The 22989-nt window shown below is 41.1% G+C and overlaps 1 protein-coding gene and 1 long non-coding RNA gene across 9 annotated transcripts in view; one reads left to right on the forward strand and one right to left on the reverse strand.

Moving 5' to 3' along the window:
- Window positions 1-22989, forward strand: part of PACRG (parkin coregulated) — a 523593-nt gene that overhangs the window by 405635 nt on the left and 94969 nt on the right. The gene's annotated exons all lie outside the window — the stretch shown is intronic.
- LOC145519745 (uncharacterized) overlaps window positions 1-22989 on the reverse strand; it is a 41509-nt gene that overhangs the window by 12032 nt on the left and 6488 nt on the right. Inside the window, exon 2 of the long non-coding RNA XR_014063861.1 lies at window positions 20100-20274. This is a non-coding gene — a long non-coding RNA (uncharacterized LOC145519745). The remainder of the gene's footprint in view (window positions 1-20099; window positions 20275-22989) is intronic.

Raw genomic sequence — 22989 nt, forward strand, 5'->3', positions numbered from 1 at the left:
GCTAAACCTGGGACAGGCCGTCACCCTGTTCTTACATGTCACTGAACTGGGACGCCCTGCTTCACCTGCTCTCGTGAGCGTCCTGACACCCGGAACGAGCCCAGTGCCTGCTCCCTGAAGCCAGGGCCCCTGCAGGATGAGCAGAAAGTGGGCCCCACCCTTCCACGGTTTCCCCTCCACTGGGTTCACGCCAAACATTTCTAACCCTCCTGTGAGCAGGCTTTCAAATGTTCTGTAGAGAATGACTTTTCCATAAATGATATTTATTCTTTCTTCCCTTATCATCTGGAAAACAATTATAAGGATAGTTAAAGGGACAGAAATGTATGGGAAAATACTTTTAAAGCAGCCTTAGGGGGTAGAAAATGAATACTTTAATAAAATTAGTGAAAACTTTTAATTGACAAAAAGTGTTTTTCACAAACTCCTTTTCCACTTCGTTAGAGTCCATGCACACAATAGTACATATAAATTTTGAAAGGAGTCAGGAAATCTAAACTACCAATAGTTTCACAACTAGGTCTTTCTTAGCCTCGTGGTCCACAGGCATTCATTTATGTGCCAACCTCTTTAAGAAATGGAACCGTAGAGGTTACAGTGGAGTGGAACCTCCCCTGGGCCCTCGGTGGGAGCCTGGCGGGAGGTCCAGCCATGTGGGAAGGTTCTCCCCTTGACCTTGGAGCCTGCAGTGGGATCAGACCACTCATCTCACTGACTCCTTTCTTGTCCATCTCCTGTCCCCCGTTCAGCTCAACAAATATTTACTGCCAGCTACAGGTCCTTGGGCTTCCCCTGATGGCTCAGCTGGTAAAGAATCTGCCTGCAATGCGGGAGACCTGGGTTCGATCTCTGGGTTGGGAAGATCCCCTGGAGAAGGGAAAAGCTACCCACTTGAGTATTCTGGCCTGGAGAGTTCCAGGAACTGTATAGTCTATGGGGTCACAAAGAGTCGGACACGACTGAATGACTAACACTTTCATATATGTGTGTGTGTGTATGTGTATTATAGATTCTGAGTTTCATTCTTATGTTTTGTCACGTTCTGCCAGCAGTAATAGGCCAAATTACATAAATTGCCACCAACTGTCAAATTTTCAGAATTTCCCATTCTCAGAGTTGGAAGAGAAGTAGTTGTGACGACGGTTTTCATACTGAAGTGAGGAGGCCGCTGAGCCTACAGAGGCTTCTAGCAAAGTGAAGCCTGGCTTGACACCCTGCCTGCAACTGGAGCAATTCACGCCGAAAACATGAAATGCAAATATGCAACTTTGCCTAAATCTCAAGAATAATTGAGAAAAGGCCAGATTATCTGGGCCTCAGTGAGTCCTCTCATCTGGGCTTGTGAAACAAGAATCCTGAAGGGAGTGGGAAACAGACCAAATCCGACCTTGCGAGTTCAATCCACGGGCACCTTTTCATCTCTAGTCTTTTCATGGGGTGTGGAGCGAGAGCTCCAAAAGGAGGAGTTTGGGGGGCACAACCTCTCGGGGTGCCCACGGGGAGAAGCGCCCTCTGAGAGTCGTTTGCCGTGACTGACAGCCCCGATGGGTGGGTCGTCGTCATTCCCGGTCCGCCTCCAACCCTCGTGCCTGCTGACCTATGGTTGTCACCCGCTGAAAACCGGGCGATGCACACAATCTGAGATGCAGGGAACACCCTCGCTGTGGATCCAGTGCGTCTTCTCTGAAGCTTCGGTTTGACGGGGAAGGAAGGTTTGCTTGCCCGGGGTCCTCGGTTGGTGCTTTTCCTCCTTCAGTTCATTAGCTCGTGTGACAAGTGTTTCAGTGTCCGTTGCACGTTCAGGGCCTAAAGGAAAAGTTGGTTCTGCCCCTTCTGGGTCTGTTAGATGAGCGTGGCAGACTCCAGGATCACTAATATACACGTGTCACCACCAACTCATCAGAAAGGGCCACAGGCAGTACGCAAACACCGGGCTGCAGCTTCATAAGATGAGTTGTTTTGAAGATACAGTGACGAGACGTTCCCTGGAGGGCGCTGCAGGGAAGAGCTCTTCCTGGTGAATGGTGGGATGCCCGCCCCCTGCATCGCTCACCTGCCACCCTGGGGTGCAGGGATGGTCTTGTTTCATACCTGAGTGAGGTTTGATCTTATTTTAATTAGTTCCCTGTAAGGTGAAGATAGATTGCATTTGCAAATAGTTAAAAGTAAGTGTCTGTGTCCATGCTAAATAGTGATTTCTAAGAAAAATGATGATGAAGTCTTAAACGAACAAAAATTGTGGAGCAATATCTGATTTGAATTCTGTGATAGCTTTGGGAGTTTCTCATCCCTAAAGGGTGGTTTTGTGTGTGTGTGTGTGTGTGTGTGTGTGTGTGTGTGTGCGTGTGGCTTCATCCATAGGCACTTGGGAGCACAGACCATAACTGTGTTTGCACGTATTTGTAAAAATCTTTGAGAAAGGATGGTTAACATCAGGTTGGCCTCAAGATAATTTTCCTCTAAAAGTATTTATATATTGTAATAGGTAGTTGACAGATTATTGAGGTTGCAAGTTCTTTTATGATAAATCCTGAGCCACCTTTGCATTATAGCATTCAGTCTTCTCTAACACTATACGTTGTTGTTTAGTTGCTCAGTTGTGGCCGACTCTTTTGCAACCCTTTGGACTGTAGCTCGCCCGGCTCCTCTGTCCGTGGATTTCCCAGGCAAGAATACTGGAGTGGATTGCCATTTCTTTCTCCAAGGGATCTTCCTGACCCAGGGATCGAATCCGAGTCTCCTGCATCTTCTGCATTGGCAGGTAGATTCTTGACCACTGAGCCACCTGGGAAGCTGAAGTGTCAGTCACTCACTCATGTCCGACTCTTTGCAACCCCATGGACTGTAGCCCACCAGGCTCTTCTATCCATGGAATTCTCCAGGCAAGAACACCGGAGTGGGTTGTCATTCCCTTCCCCAGGGGATCTTCCTGACCCAGGGATCGAACCCGGGTCTCCTGCATTGCAGTCAGATTCTTTACCATCTGAGCCACCAGGGAAGCCTGCGGGAAGCCTAAGATTATATATATTGACACAGAAACTCTCAGCTTTTCCCCTTGGATTAATGTTTTTCTGAATGTGTGTGTCTGTGTAGGTGAAAATTTTGACAGAGAAGACATACCCCATCTGTGTGCCACACCTCTCTTCCTTACCCGCACCGGTCTCATGTGGGACACTAGGAACCTGGGGCGGTGATACAGGGAACAGCTAGAAACTGGGAGATACTGGGATAACAGGGAGGCCCTACAGCCAAACACTGGTGGGCTGTCAGGAGCTAAAAAGGAGGAAAGTATTAATAAAAGGCTATTAACATGCCACACAGGAGGAGAGAAAACAGAGACAGAAGGCTTTATACAGAGGAGGCACCTATAAGGAGAAGGCAGTGTTTTTCCAGACCCTTGGAGGGGTATGTAAGGGGGGGAATACACCAAAGGAAAAAGTTATGGTTTTGTTGTCCCTTAAATTTTCCAGGTGGTGCTAGTGGTAAAGAGCCTGCCTGCCACTGCAGGAGACATAAGAGACATGGGTTCGGGAGACACAGACATAGAGAACAGACTTAGGGACAAGGGTGGCGGAGAAGAGGAGGGGTGAGATGAATGGAGAGGCTGGCGTGGAGACATACACTGCCATATGTGAACAGCCAGCCAGTGGGAGATCGCTGTGTGGCTCCGGGAACTCAAACTGGACTCTGCAATAAACCTAGAGAGGTGGGAATGGCGGGAGGCGGGAGGGAGGTTCACGACGGGGGGGACACATGTCCACCTGTGGTTAATGCATGTTGATGTATGACAGAAATCAAACCAGTATTGTAAAGCAATCATCAATCAATTAAAAATGAATATATTTTTTTAAAAAACAGAGAGATGCAGGTTCAACCCCCAGGTCGGGGAGATCCCCTGGGGAAGGGGATGGCAACCCACTCCAGTATTCCTGCCTGGAGAATCCCAGGACAGAGGAGCCTGGCGGGCTACAGTCTATGGGGTCGCAAAGAGTCGAACTCGACTAAAGTGAATTAGCACACACATGTATGCACATGCAAATTTTCCGGAAAGTTATGTCACAAGTAACTTCCAATCCAGATCTGGTTCAATTCCTATAGAGAGAAAGAAATAAATTCTCAACTTAGGAAGTTACATTGAGAGAAGCTGCTAATATCTGCTTTTGTTATTTCTGATTTGTAAAGTGTCACACTCTTTTTTAAACTAATGTCATAATATATTTTCAGTTTACTGTCTGCTCAGTTTGCATTGTGTTGAATGTTTCTCCAGGATTTTTTCTCTTTCATAAACGAAATATTAGCAACATATTGACGATCTGAATGGCTTAAAAAAAAAAAAAAGCTTTGTAGAAAGTGAGAAATTTCTTTAAATGAAAAAAATTTTACCAACATAAGAGCACACATTTCCTATAATCTATTGTCCAAATAGTATTTATCTCCCACTAAGGAAGCAGACTTTCATTTTTAAAAATATGCTGTGCTCTCATCCTTTTATTTATAAGTTAGAATGTGGTTAATCTCTCAGCCAAAATGAAAATGATGACCACTGCCTAATTTTTTTTGCCAGATGAAAGAGGAGACGCCCAGGGTTCCAAAAAATATAAAAACAGACAATGTTCAATGAGCAAAGAAATGGATGTGTAAGGTCTAAAATTTGCAACATGTGAATAAAGCTCAAGAAACACTAAAATCAATGACAATTATTCAGGGGAAAAAAAAATCCTTTGCTCACATTTTTGCTCATTGTATATCTGACATTTCCACTCAATTCAACTCCCTTCTGTTTACACATTGAAACAATAACACAGAAGCCCAGTTATATATTTTTTCTTATTTTCTGACTACCCACTACTTAATTGGGAGCCTGAGCCATTTTTATGTTGGATTAAAATGCATGCAACTAATTTTTCTATAAAGTTAAAATGTAAGACTGTCAGGATCCATAACTCTGTCTTTGAAGCATCCATAGTCTTATCTTTGCAACACAATTATGAATCACTGTTCACAAATATTCAGTGCAGCAGACCGCCAAGTGAGACTTGACTGTCTTAGAAAAGGCAAGCTCTCAATCTGTGGACAGCATATGGATGTCACCGAGGAGGAGGTGGGGCTGGGCCGCAAAGCTGTCAGGCGCTGGAGAGCATATGGAGGTGGCCTGTTCGGGGCCACAGACTGTCGGTGGGGCTTCCCTTCCCCTCCAGTCGTCTAACATATTGCCTCTGTCTACACGCGCATAACTTAATAGCCCATCTGAATTCCAACGTGGTTAAACTGGTGTTATCCTGTGAGTAAGCTAGCTTATATTGTATAACGTAGTCCAAGGTTTATTCCTGTTTTGTTTACTAAATTAAGCAAATACCCTAAAGAATTGAAATAACTTTATTCATGGGCTATTTATGAGCTTTTCTTTTTCTTTTCCTAAGACATAATATAGTCCATTCCATAAGACAGGATGAAGGCAGTAGTGACAAGGGTAGTTTACCACCGTGAATATATTTAAGAAATAAAACAGCAGAGATCAAAACTGAAGCTAAATGGTTCTTTTTAAAAAAAAAACAAGTTAGAAAAACAATTATCACATGATATCACTTATATGTAGAATCTATAAAATGAGACAAATGAAATTATTTAAAAAACAGAAACGGACTCACAGACTTAGACAACAAACTTAAGGTTATCAGGAAAGGCAGGGGAGGGGGCAGGATAGGAGTTAGGGATTAGCGTCTACATACTACTCTGTATAGAACAGATAATCAATAAGGACACGCTGTATAGCACAGGGCACTCTACTTAGTCCTCTGTAACAGCCTACATCAGACAAGAATCTGACAAAGAATAGACATATGTATACGTATAGCTAAATCCCTTTACTGTACACCTGAAACTATCACAACACTGTAAATCCACTCTACTCTGTATAAAGTAAAAATTTAAAAATAAAAAGATTGGGAAACCAAAAATAAGCAAATTTTTACAATTATCTGTTTATATAAAAAATAAACTTGGCTTCAAAATATAAAAATAAACAAATGTTAGATTATGTTAAAAATTAGGATCTTCTTATATATTAAGTAATGTGTGTCAAAAAACAAACAAATCATAATTTTATTTACCTAATTTTGGCATGCTGTTGACTTTTAAGCTGCTTAGGCTGATCATACTCTTAGATTTCATCTTTTTGACTTAGACTCCCAAAAAGAATACTAAAATATTACTTAAAATCTAAGATGTATATGTGTGTGTGTGTGTCAATAAGATGTGAACTAATTTGGAGAAAGGAACAGTTCTAAACATCTATTTCATTAATATAAATATCCACCTCACGCTGTGTGAACTAGCATCTCTTAGAACTGATGTTACTATGCTAGTATTAATAGGAGAAAAAGAAAAACATCACCTTTCTGTTAAAAATATGTGTCTACTGTTAGATTAGTAAGCAGAAAAGCACCTTAGCTAATGTGAGAGGTTATTTTTCTCCTAATATGTTACAGTTTTCCCCTTCATACTAGACTTCCTTTAAAAGAAGATCTACTATTGGCAGCTAGGCAAGCTGTACTTGTGAGTAGCTACAAATAGAAGCACAAGTCAAAGTAATCTATAGCCTCGCACTCAAATTCATTTACTAAATAAGGTTGTGAGCAATATTAGGCACATTTTTCTGACACCTTTCCCTGTTGACAAGGAGTTGGGTGAATTTAGCAGAGGAAGTACACAGAGAACTATTGTTAGCATTTATCAGCAAATGTGATGAGTGGCCCTGAAACAGAGCATCTTATCATCCAAATTTCTCGGTAGCCTTAATAAAGAGCAGCTTGAGTAGATCTAAACAGTCTTGATGTGACAATCACCTCACTGTGAAAGTGGAACTTTGAGGGGAACCAGAAGATGGATTTTGGTTGGGTAAGGTTGAAAGTAGTTGTAAGTTGACCTAGCATTTTGTATTTCATTAATCAATTCCTAAATCTATAATAAAAAAAAAAAAAGAAACTACAGTGAGTGCTTGGTTATATAGTAGAGATTGAATGGTACAAACAACAAATTATTGTTAATATTGACAGGTTATGGTGGAGGGATTACCTAATTTCACAGCTGAGGATAGCACAAAATGAGACAAATACGACATGATGTTTATTCTAAAGGAATATTATGACTTTACAGAGTTTTTGTAATTTCCTTCATATTGATTTTTTTCATAATGTGTGAAATAAGCATGCATAAGCTTAGTTAATAATTGAACAAGTTTCCAATACATTTAAACTATAACTTGATATGAAGCGTATGACACGAAGGAAATATCATGTTTTGAATTAACAACTGAAATCTGTTTAGGCTGTTTATGTCCAAAATTGTTGTTCAGTCACTAAGTCGTGTCTGACTCTTTGCAACCCCATGGACTGCAGCACGCCAGGCTTCCCTGTCCTTCACTGTCTCCCGGAGTTTGCTCAAACTCATGTCCATTGAGTCGGTGATACCATCCAACCATCTCATCCTCTGTTGCTCCCTTCTCCTCCTGCCCTCAATCTTTCCCAGCATCAGGGTCTTTTCAAATGAGTCAGCTCTTCGCATCAGGTGGCCAAAGTGTTGGAGCTTCAGCTTCAGCATCAGTCCTTCCAATGAATATTCAGGGTTGATTTCCTATTTTATGTCTAAAATCCACAAACACAAATTTCACATTCGTTGTTTTTTTGAAAATCCACTGCGACTCAGCAGTAAACCAAGTCTAAGACAGTCTATTAAAATCAACACTCCATTCCACAACCAATGCATGCAGTCCTTGAGTCAAACCATCTAAAATTCTTGAAGAACATCAAATTGTTCCTGTTGGGGGATCTATTTGCGACTAGATGCTTTATTAATGTAACTGTTGGCAATGTCCCCATTGTGAAATGTGTTTGACATTTGGGTGAGAGTCATATCTTATTCTTCCATACTTAAAAAAAATACTGTTAAAGATAACAGAACAGTCATGAGTAAACAGACAATTATGATGAGACTATAAATGAAGACCTATATAATGTATTAATTTTCTGCTCTTAATGGACTTAATCTGGGACACATATATCAGTTCAGTTCAGTCGCTCAGTCATGTCCGACTCTTTGCAACCCCATGGACTGCAGCACACCAGGCCTCCCTGTCCATCACCAACTCCCGAAGCTTACTCAAACTCATGTCCATTGAGTCGGTGATGCCATCCAACCATCTCATCCTCTGTCGTCCCCTACTCCTCCTGCCTTCAATCTTTCCCAGCATCAGGGTCTTTTCCAATTAGTCAGTTCTTCGTATCAGGGGGCCAAAGTATTGGAGTTTCAGCTTCAGCATCAGTCCTTCCAATGAATATTCAGGACTGATCTCCTTTAGGATGGACTGGTTGGATCTCCTTGCAGTCCAAGGGACTCTCAAGAGTCTTCTCCAACACCACAGTTCAAAAGCATCAATTCTTCCACGCTCAGCTTTCTTCACAGTCCAACTCTCACACACACACATGACTACTGGAAAAACCATAGCTTTGACTAGACAGACCTTTGTTGGCAAAGTGATGTCTCTGCTTTTTAATACGCTGTCTAGGTTGGTCATAACTTTTCTTCCAAGGAGCAAGCTTCTTTTAATTTCATGGCTGTAGTCACCATCTGCAGTGATTTTGAAGCCCAAATAAATAAAGTCTGTCACTGTTTCCACTGTTTCCCCATCTACTTGACATGAAGTGATGGAACCAGATACCATGATCTTGGTTTTCTGAATGTTGAGTTTTAAGCCAACTTTTCCACTCTCCTCTTTCACTTTCATCAAGAGGCTCTTTAGTTCTTCTTTGCTTTCTGCCATAAGGGTGGTGTCATCTGCATATCTGAGGTTATTGATATTTCTCCCAGCAATCTTGATTCCAGCTTGTGCTTCATCCAGTCCAGCATTTCTCATGATATACTCTGCATATATATATATATTTCTTCTCAAATGTTTACATATATATTTACATGTATATTTACACGTATATATTTCTTCTCAAATGTCCACAGAAGAACTATTGAAGAAGTTTAGATATTTTTCTACCAAAGCCCCATTCATTCTATTATGTGAAATATCTTTCTACAATGTAATATAATGTCAAGTACTCAGTGGTCTACAACCACTGTTGAACCTGAGAATGAAACCTATCCATTGGAGAGTCCTCAGTAAAAATATCTCCACCAAAAATAAAGCAGAGACCGCAGGAGCCTGAGACATGACCTTGGAAGGTCTGGCCCCCTATTGCGTGTGTTCATTTCTGAAGGCTGACAGCAGCCAACTTTAAAGCTTAGTTCCCCCCTTGGCAACTCATGGATGAAATCTACTGCAGAGGTATGTTGAGGGGATAACACTGGTTAATACATATTAAAAGTACCCGTTAAATGACTGGATTCAAGCTAGGAGTAGACTCTCAGTGAAATATGTATCTGTTCCCTTTACTTATGCTGAGTATAAAATATCAGTTTATGGTGCACCCAGTTTGTTGTACTGGGGGCATAACCATGAATTTTTAAAAAGGAGTTTCCTCTTTAGAATAATGCCAAATATAGAACATATTACATAAGAAGCAACAGCTGTTTAAGTCAGTGAACCATGTTTGGGGGGGAAGCTATTTCATTTCAGGAGTCCAGATCTGATCCACTCACCTCTTCTGACTTGGGCAGTTCCATGCTCATCTAATTAGACTGTGCTGCTGCTGCTGCTGCTAAGTCGCTTCAGTCGTGTCCGACTCTGTGTGACCCCACAGACGGCAGCCCACCAGGCTCCCCGTCCCTGGGATTCTCCAGGCAAGAACACTGGAGTGAGTTGCCATTTCCTTCTCCAGTGCATGAAAGGGAAACGTGAAAGTGAAGTCGCTCAGTCGTGTCCGACTCTTCAAGACCCCATGCACTGTAGCCTACCAGGCTCCTCCATCCATGGGATTTTCCAGGCAAGAGTACTGGAGTGGGTTGCCATTGCCTTCTCCGAATTAGATTATAAACAGCCCTAAAGTTGCTTACAGTGTAAAAATGTCTTCGTTCAAATAACACTGACTTAATAAAAGTCTTTATTACTTCACTGGAGCCTTATTTGATGATACTAAATTTTTTCTCTTAGGCTTGCTCAACAGGTTCTAATCACAGATCTTTCTCTCTTAAAAAAAAAAAAAAAAAATCCCTTATGACAGCAACACTTAAAGCTGACCTTTTTGTAACAGAGTTGGAAATTCTTCTCCAGGCAGTGCGGTAATTCTTTAATATTTCTGTGTAAATTGGGCGCCCAGCTCACCTCTTACAGGAATGTTCCATAGTCCTGTGTACTGTCCTATCGTTGGTTTAATGAAAACATTAATGCTTGGTTTCAGTAATGCTTTCCACATAGTAGAGTCCATTTTATAGATGAAATGAACAGACACTTGGGGTCAAGCTAAACCTTGTTTTAATATTGTAAAGTTAAAAATAGATAAATAAACTAATTAAAAAGAAAAAAAAGACTTATCATGGCGCTCAAACTGTTTTTCCTTACCCTATCCACCAGTAACACAGAAATGTAAAGCTTACATACATAAGTAACTGTCATTCGTAAGAATTTAGACCTTTACCATATTTGACTGAGTTTTTTCATAACTTAAGCATTATGCTTATATAATGGAACTAAAGAAGAAAAGTCTTTGGACAAGAGAAATTTGCCATGATTTTCAGGATAGTATTTAAATCAATTGTACATAATATAACTCATGAAAACATTCTGTTTAAAATGGATATCTAATGGCTACTGGGGGGGCAGGGGGAGTGAGATGGATGTGGAGATTGGGACTGGCATATATACACTATTCTGTATATTAATAAAATAGATAACTAATGAGAACTGACGCTATAGCACAGGGAACTCTACTCATTGCTCCATGGTGACCTAAATGGGAAGGAAACCCAAGGAAGAGGGGATATATGTATACATGAGGCTGATTTACCTTGCTGTACAGCAGAAACAAACCCAACATTGTAAAGCAGCTATACGCCCATAAAAAATAAAATATATGGCTATAATATTACAATAAAAGATGGCTTCCTAGTTCCTTCACCCCATAAAACAGTTACTGTGTATGAGCAGCTGAAATGGTTGAGCCTCTTGGTTTTGCAGTCCCAGGAAGATCTGCTGGGAACTAGGAAGATGAGCAAACAGGAGACACAGGATGAGAGTATCTCCCCTTCCAGCAATTCCCTCCCAGCCACCAGGCAGGACCCAGCATGGTCAGCATGCTGCTGCCCTAGGAGGCACCGTGGTCCAGAGAGAGGTGTCAGAGCTGAAAAGGGCGGGAGGGACATCTGCGTGGTGGGAAACAAAGCCAACGGCCCCGCAAAGGGGGCTGGGACACAGTGACAAGAAGGGCGACCATGCCAAAGTGCAAGCGGGGTGCACAGCAGGAGAGGCAGTGGGGCCTGGCTACATGCAGGGGGAGATCAAGTAAGGAAACACAAAAAGGGTAATGGGAACAGAGGAAGCTGCAAAAAAATGGAAAGGAAGGCAGTTAGAATATTCCATGTGCCGTTGGATTAGACGTAGAGATGCAGGTGTGAACTCAGATTTTTCAATACACTGACACATAAAGATGAATCCAGGAATAAACGTGGCTGTGGCTGTGTGTGTGTGAACCTATAGCACTGTTGACTGAGAGGCCTGGGAGTAGCAGCACCCCCAAAACAGCGAGCACAACCAGCACCTACATTTGGGGTTTTAAATACTGTTCTCCCCACAAAAGGAAGCAACGCTCCTCTAGTAATGGCTGATTCCAGGACTAAGGCAAGGAAAGTGCGGGTGACTAATGAAATGAGCAAACTAAGAAAGAGAAGAGAGAAGGAGGGGGAGAGGAAGAGAGGGAGGGAGAGGAGAGAGAAAGAAAGAGAAAAAAGGGCTTAAGGAAAAACAGAACGTGTGCAAGAGACTCAGATACCCGCTTGAAAGGGCCCCCACTTCCCAACCTGGGGGCTTGAAAGGGCCCCCACTTCCCAACCTGGGGACAAACAGAGAATCAAAGTAAATAATAGTAGTGAAATGAGGTACAGCCCAGTGAAACAATTAGGAATTAATGAATCTACACTAATATACACAAGTACATGAATGAAAGTGTGACAGGGAGCTGTACAGTTACATAATCTCACAGAATGTCCCCACAATATGCCATCGATGGCAAAGGAAGAAGAGTAAGTTGACCACGGAGATGGCTGGCAGGCAACCCCTTAATCAGAGTTAACATGATCAGCAAGGGGCAAGCCAGTCTTATGCCACCTGATAGAAGGCAATGGGACAGCCCTGCCAAAGTGTAAAGTCTGAGTCTAATCATTAGGAAATGTTAGACAAAGCCAAATTGAGGAGCATTTTACCAAATAGCTGTTCTGTAATCTTTACAAATGTCAAGGGCATGAAAGTCAAGGAAAACTGCAGAACCGTTCCAGGCTAAAGGAAAATGAGGAGACATCACAATTAAACCCGACATCACAATTAAACCCAACATGTGATTCAGGATTAGATCATTTGTTAATGAAGAATGTCACTGGGACAACTGGAAACATGTGGAGGGAGTTGAGGATTGGACGGTATTAATGCATCAGTGTTAGTTTCCTGAGCTCCGTGCTTTGTTGTGGTTATTTATGTAGGAGAATGTCCTTGTTTAGGAAGGCACACTAAAATACTTGGGAGGGGGTGTGTCCTTGTTTAGGAAGGCACACTAAAATGTTTGGGAGGGGGTGGTTTCTTTCGTGGTGACTGGAGCGGAGTATCTCTTCATATGATTGCTGGCCATGTGTATTTACCTACAGAGCCCCCTTTCACTCATTGTTTCAAGTTGTTCTGGTTGTCTCTTACTGATAGGTATGAGCTTTTTGTAAATTAAGGAAATTAGCCCTTCGTCAGTTATGCACATTGCAAATATCCACACTTCATGTTTATAGGTGAATTCACTCATCCTTTTTTAGAACATTAAGAGGGTTTGCTTAGTTTAGCTTTTACATTTTAAATCTTTGTTCTGCCTGGAATGTATATGGGTGAGAACAAAGAGGTGAAGGCCCAGCTGGGTGTTTTCTCAAATGATAAGTCAGTTGGCCCAACATCATATATATAAAAAAAATTAGCCTTTCTTTTCTTCACCTTTGAAACACAGCCTTTATCACAACCTATAAATTTCAAATTATTCGGATCTAATTTTGGACTCAGATCTTTTTTTAACTGTCACCTCTTGAGTAACAACCTGTTTTCATTATTACAGCTTAAGAATATGTTTAATAGAGCACTATCCTCTCTTTGCTCTGTCCAATACAGTAGTGACTCATCACACTGAGTCCTTGAAAAGTGGCTTATGTAACTGAAAGTGAAAGAAAATGAAAGTGAAGTCACTCAGTCGTGTCCAACTCTTGGCGACCCCATGGACTGTAGCCCACCAGGCTCCTCTGTCCATGCGATTTTCCAGGCAAGAATACTGGAGTGGGGTGCCATTTCCTGAGGAGTGGAGTTTTTTGTATTTTAATTAATTTATATTTCAAAAGTCACATGTGGCTAGTGAACACCCTTCTTGTTGTTCAGTCACTCAGTTGTGTCCAACTCTTTGTGACCCCATGGACTGCAGCCCACCAGGCTTCCCTGTCCTTCACTGTCTCCTGGAGTTTGCTCAAACTCATGTCCATTAAGTTGATGATGCCATCCAACCATCTCATCGTCTATCACTCTCTTCTGCCTTCAGTCTTTCCCAGCATCAGGATCTTTTCCAGTGAGTCAGCTCTTCACATCAGGTGGCCAAAGTATTTGAGCTTCAACTTCAGCATCAGTCCTTCCAATGAATATTCAGGGTTGATTTCCTTTAGGATAGACTGGTTTGATCTCCTTGCAGTCCAAGGGACTCAAGGAGTCTTCTGCAGCACCACAGTTTGAAAGCATCAATTCTTCAGCGCTCAACCTTCTTTATGGTCCAACTCTCAATCCATACCTGATTACTGGAAAAGCCATAGCTTTGACTAGATGGACCTTTGTTGGCAAAGTGATATCTAGGTTTTTTATAGCTTTTCTTCCAAGGAGCAGCAATCTTTTAATTTCATGGCTGTAGTCACCATCTGTAGTGATTTTGGAGCCCAGGAAAATAAAGTCTATCACTGTTTCCATTTTTTTCCCCATCTTGGACAGTCTTCTGAGGTCAAGCTTTACTATTTTGTGAAGCTAATCTGTAGTCCCTAACCCTTGAAGATTTTGCTAGGCTATTCTCACATGCTTGTTTTTCCTTATTTTTTTCTTATTAAAAAAAAAACAGATTTTCTGGCTCCCCAGAACAAGTCACATTAAACTTATAGGACATGTCTATTAGACTTGTTATACTTAGAATATTATATTGTCAAGCCTTCCTTTTAAGTCCTTCCATAGAGTTTTAAAATTTTCTTTATATAATTTTAAGTTCTCACTTAAATTATTCATAGATGTTTTCTCTATTTTGTTCAGTTCTTTTGTTCAATTTCATTTGCTTTGCTGCATAAATGACTTGCTTCCTTATGTTTTTTTACAGTATTTTCTCATTGATAATTATTTTTACCTAGTTGTTGTGTGTATCAACATATTTGTAATCTGATGGAATTATTTATAATAGTTTGGGGGTGATTTGCTTTGTATTTTCAGGTTATTAATCATAAAATCTGCAGAGAGTAGCAATAACTCTTCTGATATTTATAGTCTTTATTTATTTCTCTTATTTAACATTGGCTACTATTTCAATAACAGTTTTAAACAGTTGTGGCAATGGTAAACATTTTTGTCTTGTTTCAGATTTTTGTTGTTCAGTCACTAAGTTGTGTTCAACTCTTTGCAACCCCGTGGACTGCAGCACGCCAGGCTTCCCTATCCTTCATTATCTCCTTGAGTTTGCTCAAACTCACGTCCATTGATTTGGTGATGCCATCCAATTGCCTTCAACCTTTCCCAGCATCAGGGTCTTTTCCAATGAATTGGCTCTTCAGATTTTTAGTAGGATATTTTTAGTGATTTATCTTTAAACTGAATTCTGGCTTGAGAAAAAAACTATCAATTCAAAGCTTGCCAACAGGTTTTTACATCAGACGTGGATGCTGATGTTTTCAAAATTCCTCTTTGTTATTTCCTCTATAATTTATACTATTCCCCTCCTTTAACCTTTAACATTCTACTATAAACTAATTTAACCCACTTTTAATTTTTTTATTGATCCACTCATATCTTTAGGGGAAAAGTGCTGCTTAGCTGTAGTGTATTTTTTTAACACACTGTCTGCTAAATATCTTCATTAATTACTTTAAGGTTTTGTAATATTTTGAATAATTATCTAATTTAGAGCTATTTCTATCAATTTTTGACATCAGCATATACTATCATCATTTAACAAAAGGATTGTGGAAGTTTTTTTCTTTTAACAGAGTTTAAATAGGGTGAAGTAGGGAAATAGTAGTTCCATGGGAAGTTGAATTAACTTCTAAAGCAACCTGAGTTGGCACATTTCTAAAGGTAATTTATTAATAGCTTTAATAACTTTATTTTTTGTTATTGTAATACTTTTTATAATAATAATACTATTGTACTATACTAATACTAATATTATACTATACTATATACTACTACTATACTATATACTATACTATACTAATATTTTTTATAATAATAATACTATTATACTATACTAATACTAATATTATACTATACTAGTATAATACTATACTATTGTATATAATATATATTATATATAACCTATATATCATATAGTATATATTGTATTATTAATTATAATATATAATATAGTATAGTATTGTATTATATATTATAATGTATAACATAATACATTATAATATATAATATTAATTATAATATAATATATATAACTATATAATACTATACTATATACTATATCTTATATATTAAAATATTATGCTATACTAATATTATAAATTGGAGAAGGAAATGGCAACCCACTCCAGTACTCTTGCCTGGAGAATCCCAGGGACGGGGGAGCCTGGTGGGCTGCCGTCTATGGGGTCGCACAGAGTCGGACACGACTGACGCGACTTAGCATAGCATATAGCATAATATTATAAATGCTGTTAGTATTTTATAATAGTATTATAATAATAGCTTTCTGTCTCATCTGGGGCCTATTTAGGTAGATTCCATTTTCCTTGGCTAGGTAGATATCAGTGACATTAACCTAGAGCTGAATTCAGAAGGAGAAAATTTAAGGGCAATATGATGATTTCAGTTTTAGACATGTTGCGTAGATGATGCTTATGGAACGTCAAGGTGGAAACAGCCACTACACAAGCAGAATGCATTTCTTAGGGATATTTCTGAGAGATTTGAGCTGGAAAGATGGCCACCTGCATGGCTCTGTTGATGAATGCAGTCACCCAAGGAAAACAAAGAAATGAAGAGAAAATGTTCAGTGAGGAGACCCTGGCTGCAGACTGGCTCTTATAAAAAGTGCTGGAGCCAGTTTCCTCACTGTTTGCACAAAAGGAAGGGGACACTACAGATGATGTGGACCTGAGCTTTGGAGGAGCAGAGGAGCGTCTCCTCCCCGTGGGAGAGAGGACACAGGAGAGCGGGCTTCATATCATCGAGGAAACTGAAGCAGACGACCCCGGACCAGAACCTGATCGCGGACGGGGCATCAGAGGACCGTGGGACCGTCAGATTCACGAGACTGCCATCAAGAAAAAAGGGGACGAGAGTGAAGAGGAACAGAAACCCAAGGCAAAGTTTTTAGGGAAATATTTATAAATGCTTAGAGATGCCGTCATTCACGTAGAGCTGAGCTAGATGAGAAGTATAAAAAAAAACCTAAAATGCAAATTAGAGCCTGACTGTTTGAGAAAATCAAAGTTGAATCTGACTGCTTCAAAGAGTCCTCCATAAACATCATCTACACATTCTCCATTCTCCCCAGCACACGTGCACACACACAAAAGTATGCACTCTCACATGGGCACACGCACATACATGTACATGTGCACACACATAGTAATACTTTATAATAATCTGAGACTCAGGACTGGCACCATTACTATATTTGCCCCCTTCTGCAGTCCAATTTATTTTAGTCAATTTTACTTAGGACACCATCGTCCAAGTACAAAACCACCTATTATTTAAGGTTCTGCTGTTATTAAACAGCACTGCAACTTTACAATATTCAATCGACTTGCTTTCAGCTTTTCCTTGTTTAATTAAATCCTTCAACAATCCATATAAAAACAATGATCATTTCTATTTGCTGCACCTATAGAATTTGGTTCCCCATGAGGAGCTTTGAAATATCCACTAGCATTCCACTAACACAACTGTGCAAATGAATCTTCCCAATTTCATTCAAAATTAGCTTTGAGCCCTAAAAAAACAGGGCTCAGGACACAAGTGTGAACGGACAGTCATGGAGCTTGGTGGTATAGGGTGAGCTCATGGAGTGACGTCTAACCATCCCTGGGGAAGTTAGGGGTGCAACCCTTTGGGTCTAGGTATAATGCCAGAAAGAAAGGGTAAACAAGCTCCGAGCCCCGAGTGGCAGCTCAAACTCTGGAAATCCACCCACAGCGGGTGCAGGACCTCCCAGATGGCTCAGTGATAACCCGCCTACCAATGCAGAAGATGCAAGTTCAGTCCCTGGGTTGAGAAGATCCCCTGGACTAGGAAATGGAAACCTACTCCAGTATTTTTGCCTGGGAAATCCCATGGACAGAGGAGTCTGGTGGGCTGCAGTCCATTGGATCGCAAAAAAGTCAGACACAACTTAGCAACTAAACGACAACAGCAGCAGCAGCCAGCCAGCCCTAAAATAGTAGGAAACCAGCAGGAGGCCGTGGGCTGATCTACGTGGATATCAGGATATCAGAGTCCGTACAAGGAGGCCTGCGTGCAGGCAGAAGCCCGATCATAGATCAAAACTGCTATAATTCCACAACTGTACAGCTCACGTAGGCAACATGCTTTCCACATATTCCTGGGGAAGTCATATTTGCACCATCTTAAGCAACTGTTTCATTGCTCATCCTTTCCTTTGTTCCTAAGAATGTGTCACGAGGACTACCACCCCTTCCCACCAGAAAGAATATATGTGGCTTCCCTAGTGACTCAGATGGTAAAGAATTTGCCTGCAATGCAGGAGTCGTGGGTTCAATCCCTAGGTTGGAAAGGTCTTCTGGAGAAGGGAATGTCTACCCACTCCAGTATCCTTGCCTGCAGAATTCCAGGAGCAGAGAGGCCTGGCGGGCTACAGTCCATGGGGTTGCAGGGTCAGACACATCTGAATGACTAACAAATACATAAGTATGTGTATATATATTGTTCAGTTACCTGCGCCAGTACCGCCTGTCCTGCGCTCCTTCCTCTTACAGCAGACACAGAACTCTGTGCGATTATCGAAAGCCAGCCCTTCAAGCTGTACTGAAACTCATGCCCTCTCACCTACCCAAGAATTTTATTTCTAGGATTCCATTTTCTACTGCGTTTGCCACGTTTTAAAAAAATCCCTTGTTACTCCCACGTTCTTTTATGTTTTTCACAGTTTTTGTTTTTCTCGACGACAAAGCTCCTTCATAGGTTGCCCACCCTTTCTGGACCCACTTCCTCAGCTCCTGACCCCCGTCCTTCCACAGCCCACCAGTGCCTCTCTGCTCCCTTCGCCACGTTAAGAGAGCCTCCATCTTGCCAGAAAGTCAGTCCCTTGTCCTCAGCTCACTCAAACTCTCAGTGACAAACAATCATGTCCGCTCCCCTTGATGCAGGCCTCTTGGGTTCTGGGACTACAGGCTCCCGGTGTCCCTCCCAGCTCACCGGTCACTCCCCAGGGCTCCATTGTGGTTCCTCCTGCCCCTGCGGGGCCACACGGCTCAGGCCTCAGGCCATCTCTTTTCCAGCTTCACTCTTGAAGCACCTATGCCTGCAGGGGTCCCTTGGCAGACGTCTGGAGACGCTTTGTCACGCCAGGGGGCATGCTGTAGGCATCCGGTGGGTCAAGGGCAGAAAAGCTGCTATCAACATCCTACATAGCACACGACAGCCGTCCACCACAGAGCCTTATGGCACCAAGCAGCAGCTGTGCCTGTCTATTGAGAAGCCCTGTTCTAGTACATAGTTTTCAATCATTTTGTATACAGATGATTGAGCCCAAGATTTATATGTGCAACCCTAACCACCCTTTCAATTTGTATGAATACCTGCCCACTCACTATACGGATCTGAATATCTAAACAGGTGACTCGAAACCTCCAACACACAAGTCTTTATTTCTCCCCCAAATCCACTCTTCTTTGGTCATTTCCTTCTCAGTCTTAACAGTAATAGTTAAAATGAACTATTAACCAAATGCCAGATACCATCCTAAGGGCTCATCTGGATTATTTGATTTAATTCTTACAACATCGCTAAGAGGCAAGGTTCATCATTATCCCCATTTTTGAGAAAGGCAAATTTAGGTTTAGAGATGGGCACCACCCATCACAAGACTGAGTATGCTGCCAGGGTGTAAGAGATGGACTGTATGTCAATAAAGAGAAAGTCTGAACAAAAGTTCTTCACCAAAAAAAACAAAAACAAAACTTCTATAAGCACCATCTTTTGCAAGTTCACAAATAATGAAGAAGGAGTAGAATTAACAGCAGTCCTAAAATTGCTGAGGCGTTTGCCCAGTCTGTCCTAGAGAGAAAAACTTTAACCACTAAGAATGTGCACTCTGCAAAAACAGATATTGACATCAGATAAATAAGGACACACTTGTGAATGTTAACATTTATAAATTACTAGGTCCAGACTGCATGCATCCCAAGTAATTAAGAGAATTGACTCTAAACTTTAAATGTTACTTTTGAAAAACTGCATAGAGTTGAAGTAATATCAGCATGCCATAGACAAAGTTACCAATTATTGAGCTCAAAGAAAAATAAATGAGACTATAATATTACTCGGATAATTTGACTTAATCTATAGACATCTCACCTTAAATAATTAACAATTAACTTTTGCTAAAAAAAACTTAATAAGTACAGTACATGCATATCATACATAAGAAAATCGAAGTAAAATAAGAGTATTAAAAATATATTAAAATATCAAGAATAAAAATTTGTACCTGATTGAGAAAGCAGTTGCTGAGTGCCCACCGTGCTCCAGACAGCATTCTGGGCATGATGTGGGCCAAGGAGAAGTCCAGGAGGAATGAAACAGAGTCCCTGCCTTCAGGAAGCTTGTAGTCTGGTGAGGGAGGTGGATCACTCTAATTGCAAAGCACAAGGACAAACTCAACCCTGTAAGGAAGGCAGCCCAGATAAAGACTGTAAGAGGACTTAATTTTGGAAGAAGGAAAGGGAAAGAAAAGACTATCAGAAGAAGCTTGGGGAGGGGAGTTTGCATTCTTTACAGTGACTTCACTGTATTTTTTTTAGAATTTTTACTGAAGTATAGTTGATTTACACTGTTGCGTCCGTTTCTGCTATACAGCAAGGTGAATCATTTATACATACACATATATGCCCTCTTTTTTAGATTCTTTTCCCATATGGGCCATTACAGACTACTGAGTAGAGTTCTCTGTGCTGCTGCTGCTGCTAAGTCGCTTCAGTCGTGTCCGACTCTGCGCGACCCAGTAGACAGCAGCCCACCAGGCTCCTCTGTCCCTGGGATTCTCCAGGGAAGAATACTGGAGTGGGTTGCCATTTCCTTCTCCAATGCATGCATGCATGCTAAGACACGTTAGTCGTGTCCAACCCTGTGCGACCCTATAAACAGCAGCCCACCAGGCTCCTCTGTCCACAGGATTCCCTAGGCAAGAACACTGCAGTGGACTGCCATTTCCTCCTCCCTGTGCTGCACAGCAGGTCCTTATTGTGCTAAGTCACTTTGTCATGTCCAATTCTTTGCTTTGGTACTGTAGCCCACCAGGCTCCTCTGTCCATGGCATTTCCCAGGCAAGAATGCTGGAGTGGGTTGTCATTTCCTCCTCCAGGGGATCCTCCCAACCCAGGGATTGAACCTGCATCTCTTGTGCCTTACCCACTGAGCCACTGGGGAAGGCCCCAGTGGTCTTATTAATTAAGAAGGCATTATTAGTTAATTGTTAATCAATAGATAACCATTAACCTAATAGATAACGTATAATTAGTAGATAACTATTATTAAAGAAAGACTAGCCCAGAACTTGGGTCTTCTCATCAGAATGACACAACCAGCCAGAAAGAGAAGCAGGTACAGCGAAGCTAATAAAATATATTCAAATTGGAGAAACTGATTTCAGCTTAGAAAAACAGCACACTAATGAAGATTTTTTTTAAATTAACATTTAGGTTCCTAAGAGGCTGCAACTGTGAAAAAACACACTGAACATCAAAATGAGCATGAGTATAAAATTTAGAAATATAAGCAAAAGGAATGCTTTTTAAATATATATATATATATAGAGAGAGAGAGAGAGAGAGAGTTGGTTACTGTTTCTACTGTGGTATCAGTTTAAAAGAAAATGAATTTTTTTAAGCTGCCACTAAATGGTTTCAACGTAAGCCCATGTCCACCCCAGAATCTGACTAGTTCTCCTGGTAATAAATTCTTCAAGTGAAAGCTCATAGGACTTGTGTAATCAAAGAGTAGGCTAAGTGCCTGAGCCCAGAGGATGATTGTTTTTATTGAACTATAGTTGATTTACCATGTCGTGTACAGCAAAGTGATTCAGTTATCTATATGTGCGTGTCCCTGTGTCCTACAGGAAGACCTTGTTGTTTATTCTATATATAGTAGTTTATATCTGTTAATCCCAAACTCCTAATTTACCCCTCCCCGACCCCTTCTCCCCTTTGGTAACCATAGCTTGAGTCACAGAGTCATTTCTGTTCCTGTTTTGTAAATAAGTTCATTTATATCATATTTTAGGTTCTACATATAAGTGGTATCATATATTTCTCTTTCCCTGCCTGACTTACTTCACTTAATATGCTAACTTCTAGGTCCATTTATGTTGCTGAAAATAACAATTGTTGTTCAGTCACTAAGCCATATCCAACTCTTTGAGACTCCATGGCCTGCAGCATGCCAGGCTTCCCTGTCCTTCACCATCTCCCACAATCTGCTCAAACTCATGTCCATTGAGTCATGTCCATCCAACCATCTCGTCCTCTGTCACCCCCTTCTCCTCCTGCCTTCTATCTTTCTCAGCATCAGAGTCTTTTCCATTGAGTTGGCTCTTCACGTCAGGTGGCCAAAGTATTGGAGCTTCAGCTTCAACGTCAGTCCTTCCAATGAATACCCAGGACTGATCTCCTTTAGGATGGACTGGTTGGATCTCCTTGCAGTCCAAGGGACTCTCAAGAGTCTTCTCCAACACCACAGTTCAAAAGCATCAATTCTTCGGTGCTCAGCTTTCTTTATGGTCCAACTCTCACATTGTACATGACTACAGGAAAAACCATAGCTTTGACTAGATGGACCTTTGTTGGCAAAGTAATGTCTCTGCGTTTTAATATGCTAAGTTTGTCATAGCTTTTCCTCCAAGGAGCAAGCATCTTTTAATTTCATGGCTGCAGTGATTTTGGAGCCCAAGAAAATAACGTCTGTCACTGTTGCCATTCTTTCCCCATCTATTTGCCATGAAGTGACAGGACCGGATGCCACAATCTTAGTTTTTGACTGTTGAGTTTTAAGTCAGCTTTTTCACTCTCCTCTTTCACTTTCATCAAGAGGCTCTCTAGCTCCTCTTTGCTTTCTGCCATAAAGGTGGTGTCATCTGCATATCTGAGGTTATTGATATTCCTCTCGACAATCTTAATTCCAGCTTGTGCTTCATCCAGCCTGGCATTTTGCATGATGTACACTGCATATAAGTTAAATAAGCAGGGTGACAATATACAGCCTTGATGTACTCTTTTCCCAATTTTTGAACCAGTCAGTTGCTCCATGCCCAGTTCTAACTGTTGCTTCTTGACCTGCATACAGGTTTCTGAAGAGGCAAGTAAAGTGGTCTGGTATTCCCATCC

Source organism: Giraffa tippelskirchi, chromosome 9 (genome assembly GCF_054371585.1).
Source record: "Giraffa tippelskirchi isolate mGirTip1 chromosome 9, T2T-mGirTip1v1.2.pri, whole genome shotgun sequence".
NCBI lineage: Eukaryota > Metazoa > Chordata > Mammalia > Artiodactyla > Giraffidae > Giraffa > Giraffa tippelskirchi.